This window comes from Pholcus phalangioides, unplaced genomic scaffold (genome assembly GCF_987345545.1).
Source record: "Pholcus phalangioides strain wild (caught in Gottingen) unplaced genomic scaffold, Ppha-v1.0 ptg000015l_1, whole genome shotgun sequence".
NCBI lineage: Eukaryota > Metazoa > Arthropoda > Arachnida > Araneae > Pholcidae > Pholcus > Pholcus phalangioides.
In genome coordinates, this window is record NW_028301608.1 from 105062512 (window position 1) to 105075014 (window position 12503).

The window sequence follows — 12503 nt, forward strand, 5'->3', positions numbered from 1 at the left end:
GATAGAACGTTGCTGCCCTGTCTTTTCTGAGTCCAACAAAAGAGATCTTATGTTTTAACTGCAATATTCGGGATGAGATATTCGAATTCAAAAATCAGAGAAACAATTGGGAAATGAACGTTGTGTGTCCGTTAGTTCTTGCTGTCATTTCCCATCTTTCCTCAGATTTTTGAATTCGAATATATCAGTGAATATTGCAGTTAAAAACATAAGGACAGGGGGACCGTATAAACATTTAGATTTTTAATTTTGTGACGCACTGTATTCTCACTCTGAAAACTGGTGCAGAGTAATTTTTGAACGCCTTTTGAGCATTTTTTAATCTGGAATCATACCTCTACGACAGACGGTTGATGAGATAAATGCCGTGCTAGCACTTACAGGACACCGTGTATATGAGCTCGGTTAAACGTCAATCACTTACATACCATCATTTTAATCATTTTTGTCGCACCATGGTCATTTTCTGCACACGAGGGCTAATTAGACCGGGACCTACAAGTTATTGCCGATTCCGAACGGCAGGCTTGTTTTTTTTTAATACTCATCGAGATTTTGGTACGCTAACCCCACGATGGAGGACTCCCTGCGGTAGCAATTGTTTCTTCGGTCATGTCCTGTGTCAGGAAAGTTTTCTGATAACGTCATTTCAATCAAACTGGGCTGTGAATTATTTACTGTCTCATTTCCCCCATTTATTTCCCATTATTTGTGTGTACAACCACCCCCACCCCACGAAAAATAAACCAACCGGGCCGCCGACTTTCAAAGGTTGAGAACCACTGCTATAGGCTACACATCAGCCACCAGCTGTATACATGAAAAGTATTCGAAGGAGAAAAATGAATTTTTGCTTATGAGTACATAGATGGAACTTCAGGAAAACCAATTCCCTTTCAACAAAACAGGTGGTAAAGATGACTAAAATAAGTTCCCTGACGCCCCTAAACAGGCGCGTTGGAAGTGCTTTCGGATGAGACCTGTGGGTGCTCGCTCGACTCGAGTTTTACGTTTTTTCGCTTAGCACGACTCATTTTCGTGGTCCCAACTCTAAATAATTCTCAAGATTTCCCGTTTAAAACGTTTTTAAGTCGGTTTTTTTTAAAAACGATATAAGCGGGATCCACTGTATATCAGTCGGCTCTGCTGTTGACGCTGGCAGTGGGAAATCCTCCCATGCCCCTCCCCTGTATTTTCCATCGCCCATGATCGTTACGGATTCGCGACTGCCTAACCACCGCGTGCACCGGCTGAAGCCATGCTAACCTTCACCGGGCGCGATAGCCCGGTCGATAAGATACTCGCCTAAAGTACCAAAGGATGTTTAGAGGTGTCGCGAGTTCGATACCCGGTTCGTCCTTGTCAGAAAACTTTCCTGACACAGGGGTACAACAAAAAAAAAAACGGCGACTTGACCACAGCAAAAAATTGCTACCGCAGGGAGTCCCCCATCGAGGGGTTAGCGCACCAACCTCTCGACGAGAATAAAAAACAAGCCTGCCGTTCGGAATCGGCAATAAATTGTAGGTCCCGGTTTAATTAACCCTCGTGTGCAGAAAATGACCGTGGTGCGACAAAAATGATCAAATGATGACTAACCTTCCCCATAAACAGTGATGTCGGAACAAGTACGCCCACTGGGGCACAAATTCAAGAGGGTCCCCTGAAATTATTGAAAAGCCTTCATTTATTACATTTTCACTCATTAAATCTCTGTACATCGAGCATTTCGTGCGCATTTTTGGATGCCTACTCCCCTTCCAAAAAATATATAATACCCCCTTCCCCTCCGAAAAATGTTTGGGTCTCGGGCCCCATAACCTCGTAATGAACCTCCATCAAAATATGGAAGACAAACTTTGATTGCTTTAGGAAATGTCATGCATTTGCCTAATCTGGACAGCAAAATGCCAACCATTGATCATTTATAATAATTTCGAATGATATCCCTCATCAATACTTCTTAACTTGAGTGGGCCCCGGGGAAAACGTCCATTAGTATGCCCAAGGGCTGCAACAAGGTGGGAGCGGGGAAGCAGGTGGGTCTGCTGTCCCCATAGGCGGAGATAGACTTGGAAATCTGGGATCACGATGTGTCAATTCATATATACATAAGATCAGTCGACTCCACCTATGACGCTGGGGCCCCAGCCCCCCCCCCCCCGTATCTCCGCCCATGGCTGTCCCTGGCACTGGACCAGAGGGGAGGCCGAATTCACCCCGTAACTGCTCCTTCCACATAACACGGGGTGCGAAAACGCCGTGTTTACCCCGATTGGCGAAATATTTGCAGTGGATTCCGCTAATAACGTTTCGTCAAAAAAAAAAAATCACGAAAAACGTTGTAAGCGGGAAAATCCTTTAAACGGGAAATCTTAGATAATTAGTAGCAGATGAGAGCAGGACAATGAGTCGCACTAAGCGGTATCGACTAGTTGCGGGTCTGGTATCACGACACATTATAGCTACAAGCGTTTCATTAATTATACTTCATCTGGAGACCTTAAATTAGAGGTGGAGGCTATGGGCCCCCCCCCCACAAGGGGTGGGCTGACAAGGCTCCAGCTCTGGGGTCCGGGACGATTTTCACAATTTTTTTGCTTTTTCCACGCTATAAATTCATCATAAAGGGGCCCGTGAAAGTCTGGTCGGGGAGCCCCGCAAAAGATCCCAGCCTAGGGGCCCTACTCCAGGATGTGGGGGACATGGTGGAGGCCGAGACAAAAATCATCAACATGGCCGTAGATCCCGCTTATAACGTTTTTTAAAAAACAAAAAAAAGTCATGAAAAAACTTAGTAAACGGGAAAACGCTTCCAACGGGAAATCTTAACGAGAATCAGAATCGGGACCACGAAAACGAGTCGTACTAAGCGGGGAAAAACGTTCTAAGTGAAAACGCTACAAAAAAGCGGGATCTCGACTGTATTTTAGAATATAAATAGTTTCAGTATTCAAAATAACAATAAAGATATAATTATTAAAAACATTAAATATTCGTCCAAAAAACAAAAACTTATTACACCCGATTACAGTTCAAATAATTACAGAAACGAATTATTAGATAATTAATCTACCTTATATCCGTCCATCAAACTACTGCTGATCTATGAATTATCCGATGGCACGTTATTCATGATTCGTCAATCCATTTCTTGCGGAGGTAATTATGAAACGCCTTCTTGGAATGAGAAGATGCTTTTGAAACAAAAAACAAGAAAAATGAAATGGAAAATCGCGCTGGAGGAGGAAAGAACAAAAAGAAATGTTCTCTCGCCGGCTATTGTTACATTGACATGACGCCAACATCGAGGAGGACACGCACAAAAAAACACACACACTCTCGCGTGATTACATGTTGAGACTGAATCTCACCAGCAACAAAAACACCACAAAAAAAAAAACTTGTAGAACCAGCTCAATAGAAGTTGACGTTGCTGGTGACGCATTTCTCGCCAAATTTGGCGGCCATTACTATTATACTTAACTAGAGAGCCCGGAAATTTAGGCACTAACGAAATAGGCAGAGGGAGAGAAAAACACCAAGAAAAAAGGCCTAAAATAGGCACTAAAAAAACATTAATAATTTATGGAAAGAAAATATGTAACTAAAAACTCTATGGGTCCAAAACTAGATGTGGGTCCTAAGGGGCAGGGCCGTCTTAACAGGCACGCAACTGGATGCTTGGTCACCCGGGGCAAGCGCGCATTTTGACGCCCCCTTGTAATGTTGGAGAATGGAACATTAGTGGTTTAAGAATGAAATTTGCGCCCCCTCGCCCGGTCTAGCACCCGGGGCACGAGACCCAACTGCTCCTTCCCCCAGTTGCGGCCCTGCGTCTTAAGAGAATCATGGGCCCCTGGGCCAATTGGTTTTTCTGAGGCCCTACTTAGAAAATTCTCGAAAAATTCAATTGGTCCTTATATTTGTGAGGCCCCTCTTCTCTTGAGACCCCCTGGCCGTGCCCGGGTGGGCCCATGCGTTAAGACGGCACTGCCTAAGGGGCCGTTCACAATTATTACGTCAGGAAATTTTTAATAATTTCCGACCCCCCCTCCCCAGCAAAATTTCGTCAGCTCTGCCCTCCTAACGCATATTGGTGGGATCAGAGACGTACTCGGGGAGGGAGGCATAGGAGGCCCGTACTCCTCTTCGACGATCAAAAATTTATTTTTTTAATGAAAAAAATATTTTATAAAAAATTACAATTTTGAAAGAAAATACCTTTTTCTATTATAATCAATTTCTGTTAATTTCAATGCTACTTGAAGGCTAAGAACCCATAAATTTCTTTTTAAGAAATTCAGTGCCACGCCACTTCAACCCGTCGCTCGCGAGCACCATGGTGCTCCGTGAAGCACCCGGAGTGCCCGATTTTCGTGTCCAATTTGGTGCTCGCGAGCACTTGGCCAACGTTCCAATTGAACGCCTTGTACGAAATTGCATTCAAGGATTGAAATCATACCGATTTTTCATGCATTTGTATGTCAAACTTGCCGTAAGGGTGCTTATTTTTTAGGTGATTGGTAAAGGCAGTGCTCGCGACTGGAAAAAGGTTGAAGACCTGTGCTCTATCCATATATGGTAAACCCTTGGTCCGCGGATCAAATGTGGCGCTGTGTTATCTGATGTGGTGGCCTGGCTCCCCCTCAAACCTAATTTTGTAAAAATGAACTAAGCAGCGCATATATATACAGGTCACTTAATCACTAAAGTGACTCCATGGCCCTCATCCTGATGCGGGCCCCCAGACCAGACTTTTACGGGCCCCTTTATAGTGAATTTATGGCTTGAAAAAACAAAAACAATGATGAGAATCGTCCCGGGCCCCAGGGCTGGAGCTCTGTCAGCCTCCCCCTTGTGGGGGCCATGAGTGACTGACTCTGTAAGAGACAAATCAATATGAAGAATGTCAGTTCAGGTGCCCACAAACTAGCGAAAGGTTTTACTCGTTTTTGGCGCACCAAGTAAGATGCAATTAAGAATATTTCATATTTTTATAATGGGCGGTTGATGACGTAAGCATCATTCAAAACCCCCTCCCCCTTCTCATCAAAAGTCAGCAAATTGGACACCCCCGTCATCTGTGCTGACGTAATACTTGAATGACCATAAACTATCAAGGGTTCAAAAACTAGCTGAAAAATTGTCTGCACTTTAACCCGTCTACTGTTTCAATTACAGTTTATAATAATCGCATTATTATTCAAGTCAAATTGATTTCAAGGACTATCACGATTAGGTCAATTCCAGGGCCACCATTACCAGACGCGGAGACCGTAGAGAAAATAATCTATGTTGCTTCTTCGAACTGTGGATAATTCCCATTTATTTGTTGTATTATTTGGAATATATGATCATTATCATTCCTATTGTTCAGCGTCTCTCAACCTATGGTCCGCGGACCAGAGGTGGATCCACGACGATGGCATAGGTAGTCCGCGGGCAGAGAAATATTCATATATGGCTTCAAATAAAATTATACCTTCACACTTAGGTTCACCATAAAACATCATCGAGGAGAAGAATTCAGTAAATTGCAATCCTGTACGGGATGCCTCTAAATTTGCTATAAAATTGCAATTTATCGCTTTAAATGCAATTAGCTAGTTACTGCTAAAATTGCTGAAGGGTGAGGAAATGAAGAGCTGCTACAAATCACAACAAACAAAAATCTATTTCACGAAAAAATGTTCAAACGATTTATATAATGACCATATTTCACTGAGGAAAGTTCGGTTAACTGGGATTTTAAATAGTAATCCTAAAATACGGGACGTCGCCAACTGTCATCAAAAAACGCTGTCAGAAGTAGGCACCAGTGCCGTCTTAACGCATGGGGCCCCATCCAGACACTGCCAGGGTGCCTCAAGAGAAGCGGGGGGTCTTAGAGAAACGAGAAGTAATTGAATTTTTCGAGAATTTCCCAGGTAGGGCCTCAGAAAAATCACTTGGCCGGGGGGGGGGCATGATGTTCTTAAGACGGCCCTAGTAGGCACAATCACCAATCGTAATTGAAATTCCGAAAAAGAGGAAAAAACGTGTTAAACCAGACAAATATGGATTCTTTTTATGGACAAAAATTTAATTTTTGCCATAATTACCATAATATAATTTATATTATGAAAACGTTGTGTGTGTATATATACTTACGACTTTAGTGAACATTACAAATTCAAACGAGTATCGTTGAATAAACGGAGCAAATAATTAAAAAAAATTGAAACAAAACGAAAATTACGGGAATGTCCCGTAATACGGGACGCACGTGGTCCGTTAACTAATGTTCATTAATTGAGCCTAGTTCGGCAAATTTAAGGAATGAGTGGTCCGGGCCCCATGCGTTAAGACGGCACTGGAGCCCACAGGAGCCAAAAACCATAAATCCAGCTCCGAGAATGAGAGTAGTTCAACACACATACACCGGCTGGATGGTACAAAATTGTTGGGTTTTTTTTCCCAGAACGAATATGGAATTCCTGATAACACGGAATGAATTCGGTTACGTCAATTTTTGGATAATAGAGGTCTCTGCGTGGTCCTGTTCGAGGATTTTTTTAGACAATAGTTCAACGAGTAATTTATGTGCACTTGTGTGTGTGTTTTTTTTCCAGGGAGTCGGTCTTGAAAGGGAAAAGAGAGTCCAGTTAAACATTTGCGTGTGAAGAATAGCTTCATTATTATTACGTCCCGGTGAGATTGATGCACGATTTGTGTGACACGCGATCCGTTTCTATTTCATGTGAAATGATCATTATGTGCGTGTTTGTCCGTTTCCCCACCCCCACTTTTCTAGGTGAATAATCCGTGGTCTGGGAATTTACTGAATATTCAGGAGCTGTCCCGTCTGGGACAGGACAAAGGTCATTACAACGGTTAGTCACATTTCTAACCATGTCTGTGTGTATTCAGTACCAGCTGTACGATCAATCGGCTCGCGTAAAAGAGCTTTTAATTGATAAAATGACGTAATGTCTGGTACCGTTTGGATAACGTCCAGAATACGTTTCTCGTGTCGTTTCCGATTCCATTCCATGGAAAATCGTTTGATTCATTCCAGGCACTGCTCAATATTTAAAGATAAGTCTTTTTAAAACACGAAGGAGAGCTGTAAAGACGAAAACTTCTGACCCGAGGCTAAAAATGAACAGCCTCAGAATCGGATAAATGAGAATTCGCGCAGGGAGATGAGGTATTACTGAAGATCATTTTATTTTGCAATTTGTACCAGAGAGTCGACCACAGGGTGCGGTCACGCCGAACCCCGCGGTTTGGGGGGGAGGCGCTTACGGTAATAGTGGTAGAAATGTCCACACATAAAAAGTACATTTATTTTCTTTCTCGTGGTAAACACGGTGTCTGTGCTTCAACCCATTTGATTCTGGGATTCATCATCAACTCTGCGGTTTTTTTCTGTCATTAATTCTGAATTTCAATCAATTCTGGGATTATTTCTCTCATCAAATCTGAAATTACCTTTCGCGTGAGTTCTGAAATTTTCATCAACAATTCTGGGATTATTTCTCTCATTATAATTCTGAATTTCAATCAAAAAAAAAATTCTGGGATTATTTCTCTCATTGAACCTATTAACGCCGGTTGGTAAGAAAATTTGCCATTCTAAATTTTAAGCTTTTTCTTTGCCAATAAATGGTGAAAGTGGTTCCACTCATTATTTTTAAAAAAAAAATCAAAGTCGTTGTTAATGGGGTAATATTTTGAATTTTTATCAATTCTGAAAAATTATTTCTCACAATTCTGGAATTATTTTTCTCGTCAATTTCTACCAATTCTGGGATTTTTTCATATAAGGCCGGGATTACCCTATAAAAGTTTGATAAAAAATCCAAGATTTGTAAAAAAATAACGAATATTGGCAGAGATAGTGATTTTTGAAAAAATACCGGGAAGAAATTTTTACCAAAAAAAAAACAGAATCTCTAAGACCAAGACTACAATGTAAAAGTTTTGTAAAAGCATTTTGATAAAACTAGAAAAATGTAACTAATAAGCGTATAGGTTACATTCGAGCGAATGTAACCGATAGGCTGATTGGTTTTTTTTTTTCAAGCTTCGTAAAAAACATTTTATCAAACTTTTCTTGTGTAATCCCAGTCCCCTAGTCTTTAGTATATCTTGCATCAATAAGCCTATTACAAGATTCATCGAAAGACTGGTTATTTTGAAGATGAAGATTACAAGGAAGAAAATTCATCACTGCCCCCACGGGGAGTCGAACCCCGGTCTCTCGCTTGCCGGACGAGTGCTCTACCATCTAAGCTATGTAAGCAGATAGAATATTTCAACCTTGGAGCGTATATATATGTTGAAAGGCACCATACATGGACGGCGTCAACAATCAACTAATAGCTCGTGCATGACAAAGGCCAACCAGATGGCCATATGCATATAGAAACTTCCTCTTCACTTGTCAATACAAGATTCATCGAAAGACTGGTTATTTGTGGAGATGAAGATTACAAGGAAGAAAATTCATCACTGCCTCGTGAAGGGCAGTGTGTGTGATCAATTTTCTCCACAAATAACCAGTCTTTTGATGAATCTTGTATTGACAAGTGGAGAGGACGTTTCTATATGAATAAGTCTATTGGTTACATTCGACGCTTATTGGCTCATTCTTCACCATCTACAGTCGGTCAAATTTACCAAAAACTTGTCCACTGCACCAGCTTTCAAAAGGATAAACCATATCAGTATCTAGTTAAGGAGAAATTTATAGTCTTTTGTTTGCAATACTACTTTTTAATTAAAATTAGTGCACTTCGACTATTTCAGAAGTCATGGGCCCATGCCTTAAGACGACACTGTATGGATCATTGTAGGCTCTTCCGAAAGCTGGTACAATGGACAAGTTTTTGGTAAATTTGACCGATTTTAGCTACAGTGTTTGCGGTATTGGTGATTAAAAATTTTGACGACGATTCGACTTTGAACTTCGCCAATCTTTCAGCACTTGTAGCTCGCCATTAAATCCAAGTATTCTAATGGAATTGGTGTCACCTTATAGGATTTTTTCTGTTATTTCCAAATATGTGCTCAGTTTGGGTGTAGGTCTCTCAGAAATTTCAAAAAAAAATTCAGATTATTTCAGACTTGACGAATTTTTTTTCCTAATCGATTATCCACCATAACTCGAAAACGGTTTGAGATAGGACAGGGTTAATAGGGTATTTCATGTTTCACTTGGGCTCGTTTATCACCGTTTTCGTTTGGCAGAACATGTTACGGTCACCCTGTATATTTATATGTAAGAAACATCACTGAACATATAATATGCCGGGTGTCGCCAATTGCTGTGGTGATCGGAGTGGTCATAGTGACGGACTCGCGTCGCGAGGTCCCGGGTTCGAACCCCACCGTCACCACAGTGGTGGTCGCCTGAAGTTGGTTTATTGTGGTTTCCAACTTCAAGGCGCGAATGTGAGCCGATCTCCCCTTTAAAAAGTCTCGCAACAGACCTACAAACAGTAAAAATTAAAATTCAATCATATTACATCACTCCTGAAATATAGATGGCAGCATTCAAAAATCAAACACAACACTACATACACACACAGTTACGCTTCCGGCACAACTCCCTAGGTAGTAAATCACCCGTAGATGGTGATAGACCCGAGTTGTGCTCGGTTCTCTTGAAAGGAAAGGATGCCACCTATATTAAATAAAACTACTACTCTTCGATTGACGAAACTAATGACCGGTTTCTGACTAATGCGCCGCGTAAAAAAAGTCACATCAATCAAAAACCAGCCATCAATTTCAATCGAAGAATCACAACAGAGTTGTATTTTTTTATTTCATAGGTGACACTAGCAGTACCAGTTTAATGATGTTTCTACATGTATAAGTAATATAATATAGAATCAGAAGCTTATTTTCAAAAGGGAACATTTCCTCTTTTCTAAATTTACAAGCAGATGTAAAAAACGTTTTTCTCCGGAATGGACCGCTTTAAAAATGTAGAAAGTAGCCAAACGTGTAACTAACGAAGAGGTAAGAATATTTTAATATTATGCTTCTTGATCAACATTCTCAAAGGAGTTATCTACATTCAAATTTTCCAAAATGTTCAGTTTTGAAAGAAAGTTAGTGGAAATATGTGTTACCATTTTATTAAACTTGGAAATTTCTACGCCATCCGTCGACTACAGGTGGTTTCACCTAGCCAAGTAAGGTACCCTTAGTTTTCTCTTGTGAATAACATAAAAAACACGATCGTGCTACTGTGAACCTCCCATAATGGACACTCCCGTCAGCAGACACTTGCACCAACGAACACCTTTTTGAATTTCATCGACGGAACTCAATGCATTTGTTATTCATTAACGGATACTCATCGTTAGCGAACAAAATTTTCGGTCCCATGGGTGTCCGTTATCGAGAGGTTGTAAACCTACTGTAGAATGCGACTTTGAAAGTGCTTCAAGAAAAATGTGCCGTTTGGAAAAAAAATTCCCTCAATATCAGTAGGTCAACACCACTTTGTAAATGAAAAATACCGAAGTGAATGCAGGGCCGTCTTAAGAGCATCATGGGCCCTTAGGCCAAGTGGTTTTTCTGAGGACCTACCAGGTAAATTACAGAAAATTTCAACCACATCTAATTTTTGTGAGGCCCCTCTTCTCTCCAGGCCCGGGTAGGCCCATGCGTTAAGACGGCACTGAGTGAAAGAACAAGGTGGATGGTAGAAACGACTAACTTTACACATTGCAGTTTCAACCAAAAATATTCCAGTTTGAATAGACGCCGTTACATAGTCCGACAGAGCTCAACCCAAAGATTCAGAAACCGTCACTTCAAAAAAAAGATAATAGATTGATAAAGATTGAAAATAAACTACTTACTTTTATATATATATATATATATATCGTACTCTGTGTGCACTATTATTTTCAATATTTTCTAGAAGGGACATTTTTACTGATAAAATTCTACTTTTACCCGTTAAGTGGTTATGAACAAAATTCACAAAAAAAGGCATCGTAGTTCATTTTCACAAAATTATGTTTGAGGTAACGGGTAACATCAGACGACTCCAGGAGCCACATTTGGCCCAAGCATGTATGATGCACGATTAACAGCTCATTTTGGAATTTTCTTCTTACTGGTGCTTACATAATGTTTTATGATTTATTAGATATCAACATCAACGCTGTGATGTTGATATCTGTGGATAAAGCCCCCTATAGTGAAGTTGTTTTACCTCTGTCACGAATCGCCGGCTGAAGCTTTAGGAGCTTATATAGTACTGATTTGCATGTTTCCAGAGATTTGTTTTCATGCAACGCCCCCCATACTGATAAAAAAATGAATTTAATTTTTTCCCTAAACCAAAGGAATCCCTTTCACGTGAGAATAACTTCTTCGTAAACCGCCTTCAAATGCATAAATTCCTTCAATTTTTATGAATTCTTAAACTATTTACCGGACACCCTGTACTTTGAGTGGTCAAAAGGCTTTAATAAGGACTCTGAAACTGACCAGTCGAAATGAATAATTTCTTCCCGGTGACCTTGCTATTAAGCGTTTCCAATTTCCTGATTCTTCGGAAAAAACACTGTCCATGTTCTCTCGATTTGTTATTCAATATTTCAGTTCATTCACCTGTACACCATCCGTACAAAAATATCTACACCACTGAATAAAGAAACGAATGTTTTATTATTTCTCTCTATAGAAGAAAAAAAACGTTTTTCGAGCGATTCATGCGTGCAATAATTTTTTTTTTCTCCCTAATCGATCAGAAAAGGCCGATGATGACGTCAAGGCTCCAGACGTTACGCAAAGATGACCATCGTCAATGCTTCTATAAAGTTATATATATATAATTTTTTTCAATAGGAATTTTTTTTTCTGGAAAAAAAACTTTCAGAATAATTCATGAAGGGCGCGGATTCTTGATTATATTCTCAAAAAGAATTTATACATTTAACTATGGTCCCCACGAAGGTGGGGGTTGACAGGGCACAAGCCCTGGGAACGATTCTCATTTTTTTTGCTTTTCAAACAATATGGGGGGCATGCATATAACATAAACGGAGCTTGAACCGATTTTGAAAAAAAAATTGGCATTTATCTAGAGCCGAATGAATAAAGCCTACAATGAATAAATGGGATTCCTGGCCAACTGGATTTTTCTGAGGGCCCAGACCAGAATTGACTGCTCAGTAATTTGTAAGCTCAATATCGAAAATCGTAAAGAGAATCTCATTATGAGCTCTTTCTGCACTTGAGGTGCCTGGGTGGGTTAGGACGGCACTGCTCGGCCCCATAGAATAGCTAATTAGATACAGAGAGATCCATATCCCGGCTCCCCGCATCCCACATTATGACACTGAGCCCATCATATGATACTGGGGCAAGGGCAATTTTTTTATCACTTTTAGCTTTTACAAATATGAATTCACTTTGGAGGGACCCTTCATGCATAAAGCATAGATGGAATTTCACTTTCTTTTAAAAATTTCGGCTCTAGATAAATC

At 40.5% G+C, this 12503-nt stretch overlaps 1 protein-coding gene across 1 annotated transcript in view; it reads right to left on the reverse strand.

Annotated features, from left to right (window-relative positions):
• Positions 1-3389, reverse strand: part of LOC149077261 (beta-1,3-galactosyltransferase 5-like) — a 68186-nt gene extending 64797 nt beyond the window's left edge. The window contains exon 1 of the mRNA XM_089245022.1: positions 3077-3389. The gene's annotated coding sequence lies outside the window, so the exon portion shown is untranslated. The remainder of the gene's footprint in view (positions 1-3076) is intronic.
• Positions 3390-12503: the final 9114 nt, after the last annotated feature.